This window comes from Physeter macrocephalus, chromosome 7 (genome assembly GCF_002837175.3).
Source record: "Physeter macrocephalus isolate SW-GA chromosome 7, ASM283717v5, whole genome shotgun sequence".
NCBI lineage: Eukaryota > Metazoa > Chordata > Mammalia > Artiodactyla > Physeteridae > Physeter > Physeter macrocephalus.
The window spans coordinates 147,638,486-147,641,931 of record NC_041220.1 but is presented as its reverse complement, the minus strand read 5'-3'; the positions used below and the strand labels follow the sequence as shown (position 1 = coordinate 147,641,931).

Genomic DNA, 3,446 nt, shown 5'->3' with positions numbered 1-3,446 from the left:
GCCACTGGAGAATGAGGCGGGAATTTTATTCCAGGCACCCCCTACCCAGTCTCCTCTCTGTACACACACACACACACACACACACACACACACACACACACACACACACACACACACACACACCCCTAGTACCAGCTAGGGCTGCCATAACGAAGTTCCACAAACGGGGGTCTTAAACATCAGACATTTATCCTCGTCCTGGAGGCTGGAAGCGCAAGATCCAGGTGTGGCCAGTGGTTCCTCCTGAGGCCTCTCTCCTTGGCGTGTTTAGCCAACACTGAGCCAGAGCTTTTGGCCAGCTGTGCCTGCATCCCTGGCCCACTGAGCCACCTCTGGGCCACTTAATAGGAGCTGTGCTCTGTCACCTCCCTCCCAGACCCATCCACACCCTTGTCCCTGATACTTTGAAGCCACTAGAGTCTTTGCATTCCTTAAAGTGAATTCAGACCCATAAGATCAAGGCCAGACCCCAGGACTGTTACCTGAAAACTGGGGTCGCCTCTTGGTGGGTGTGCAGCCAAAACACACAACCAAGCCAAAATCCGGAGAAGGATTTATCATTTGCAGCAAGTAGGGGGAACACAGGGACCTTTCCCAAAGCAGTGTTTCCCAAACAGCAGAACTGGGGAAGCTTTAATCTCAGGGTGTATGCATATTCATGAGAGGGCTTGGGTGGCACATGCATATTCATGAAGGGGCTTGAACAGAGCAGAATTCAGCATTGCACTGGGGCCAAGGTCCACAGAGTCTAAGCTTTAGTTGAGTTGAAGTCACAGGGTCAGAAAAGGTCAGTATCATCCTCCTCCTTTAGGTCCCAGTGGATCTGGTGTTTGAGGCTTCAGACCAAACTTCACCACTGAAACAGAACTGGGAGACTTTACCACTGGTTTGTTATCTTTGCTATTGTTCCTTCTCTTGTTTGATAACAGTTTGTTCTTTGGTTCCCTTAAGATCATTAATGACCATTAGAGAAATGCAAATCAAAACTACAATGAGGTTATAACCTCAGGTCAGAATGGCCATCATCAAAAAATCTACAAACAATAAATGCTGGAGAGGGTGTGGAGAAAAGGGAACCCTCCTGCACTGTTGGTGGGGATGTTAAGTTGGTGCAGCTACTATGGAGAACAGGATGGAGGTTCCTCGAGAAACTAAAAATAGAGCTACCATATAATCCAGCAATCCCACTCCTGTGCATATAGCCAGAGAAAACCATAATTCAGAAAGAGACATGTACCCCCCCCCCAATGTTCATAGCAGCACCATTTACAATGCCAAGACATGGAAGCAATCTAAATGTCTATCAACAGAAGAATGGATAAAGAAGATGTGGTTCATATATACAATGGAATATTACTCAGCCATAAAAAAGAACGAAATTGTGCTATTTGCAGAGACATGGATGGACCTAGAGTCTGTCATACAGAGTGAAGTAAGTCCGAAAGAGAAAAACAAACGTGGAATCTAGAAAAAAGATACAGATGAACTTATTTACAAAGCAGAAATAGAGACACAGAGGTAGAGAACAAACGTATGGATACCAAGGGGGGAAAGGGGGGTGTGGGATGAATTGGGAGATTGGGATGGACATATATACACTATTGATACTATGTATAAAATAGATAACTCATGAGAACCTACTGTATAGCACAGGGAACTCTACTCCGTGCTCTGTGGTGACCTAAATGGGAAGGAAATCCAAAAAAGAGGGGATATATGTATATGTATAACTGATTCACTTTGCTGTACAGCAAAAACTAACTACAACACTGTAAAGCAGCTATACTCCAATAAAAATTAATTTTTAAAAAATCATTCATTACCAAGACCAGTTCAAGGGCAAGCATGGTGGCCAGGCTTAGGTCCCAAAATGGCTCAGCCCCAAAATGGCTTCTCTTATGTCAACAAAGCCATGCCTGGTTCCTTCTTACCTGCTTATGCAAATTGCCCCAAATAGTACTTCTCCGGGCAGCAGCTCCTTGGCCCCCATCCCTCTTTGCCATTCCAAAACCCTCAGGACAGCCTGTATTTTGTTTGGGTACTTGGCCCAAGTGTCCCCTGGGCTCCTGTTCCGCACATTTCTGGGGAATCTTGACTGCCTCCAATGCAAAATTTCTTCAACGGACCAAATCTGGTCTCCACCCTTGCCAAACTCCATGCAAACCTACTCCTGGGCTCCTGGCTTCCTGCCCTTCCCTCCAGGCGTCAATCTGTGTGGTATTTCCCCTGAAGTCCTCCACTGATAAAAAGCGCCTGTAGAATCATCAATAACCCGGGACAAAGAGTGAAGCAATAACCAACGCCCAAGAATGAATCCAGCTAAAGCCATCACCCCGTCAAAAACAAGCCAACTAAATCCACCCATGAAAAGGCACAGGTCTCTGCTCCAGACACAATCTCCAGCCCCATTTCTGTAAATTCCAGCACCCCGTTACGCCCCAGGCTTTTGGTTAACACGGATTTCCAATCCCCATCTGGTAAGCGCTGACCACCAGGCGAACCGCCACCGGCCCGCAAACAGACGCACTCACAGAAAGTCGGCTGAGGGGCCAACGAGGCCAACACATTTAAACGCCTCTCCCCTCGGCCACTGAGTAGAAGTCTGGCATCCCGGACCCTCGTGAGTCTGGATTCACATCCTGGTGGCCAGCCTGCAGGAGGAAGACCGGGTGGGGGGGTGTTCACAGGGGGCGCTCACCGTGCCCAGGCCCGGATTAATCGGCTCCTTCCTGGCCCCAGTCTCCTGGGAGTGCCCGCCCCGAGAAAGCCACCCAGGAAAACCTGTTTACCAGATCAATTCCCCGGAGGGCCCAGGCCTTTAAGCGGATTAGGGAGGGAGGGAGGGGACGCCACACCCCGGATCTCGTGGGCGGGCCCGGGACACGGAGCGCTCGCGGCCAAGTCCTGCGCTCCGGGCCGCGCTCGGCCAGGGGACCCGCGGCGCGCCCACCGCCAGGTGCGCGGGACCCTGCGCCCCGGTGCCTGCTGGATCCTGGGGCTGGGGGCACGGAGTCGGGAAGAAGAGAGTCGGGCAGGGCGGGGGCGGCCCAGGGCGAGCGCGGACGCCCAGCGAGGCCCGGCTGAGCATGCGCGCCTCGGAGTCACCAAACGGCAGCTGGAGGCCGGCTCTCCGGCCTGGACACCCGCGGGACGAAAGCGCAGAGGGGCGGGCGGGCAGTGCTCGCCCCACGAAAAGGGGCGCTGGGGGTGGCGAGGAGACCGGAAGGGAAAGGAACAAAAGAGGGAGGGCCGCGAAGAGGAAGGGGGCGTGGCTCGCCACGGCAGAGAGCGGCCCAGCCCCTCCCCCTCCCCTCCTCTCCCTTCCCCCTCCCCTCCCCCCTTCCCTCCCCCTTCTCCCCTCCCCCTCCCCTCCTCTCCCCTCCCCTCCCCCGCTCTCCATACACTTCCAGTCCAACCCCCAGTTCAGACGTCTGTCATCTGGAACC

General features: G+C 52.9%; 1 protein-coding gene across 2 annotated transcripts in view; it reads right to left on the bottom strand.

The window, feature by feature from the left end:
* Nucleotides 1-141: 141 nt before the first annotated feature.
* The window catches only part of GYG2 (glycogenin 2), a 46,692-nt gene continuing 43,387 nt past the window's right edge, over nt 142-3,446 (bottom strand). The window contains exons 13-14 of one of the 2 annotated variants that reach the window (XR_008617959.1): nt 1,642-1,681; nt 142-1,464 (exon numbers count right to left, since the gene is read on the bottom strand). The gene's annotated coding sequence lies outside the window, so the exon portion shown is untranslated. Of the gene's footprint in view, nt 1,465-1,641; nt 1,682-1,801; nt 2,652-3,446 lie in introns of those variants that run through there. The other variant, XR_008617958.1, reaches the window with a different exon arrangement.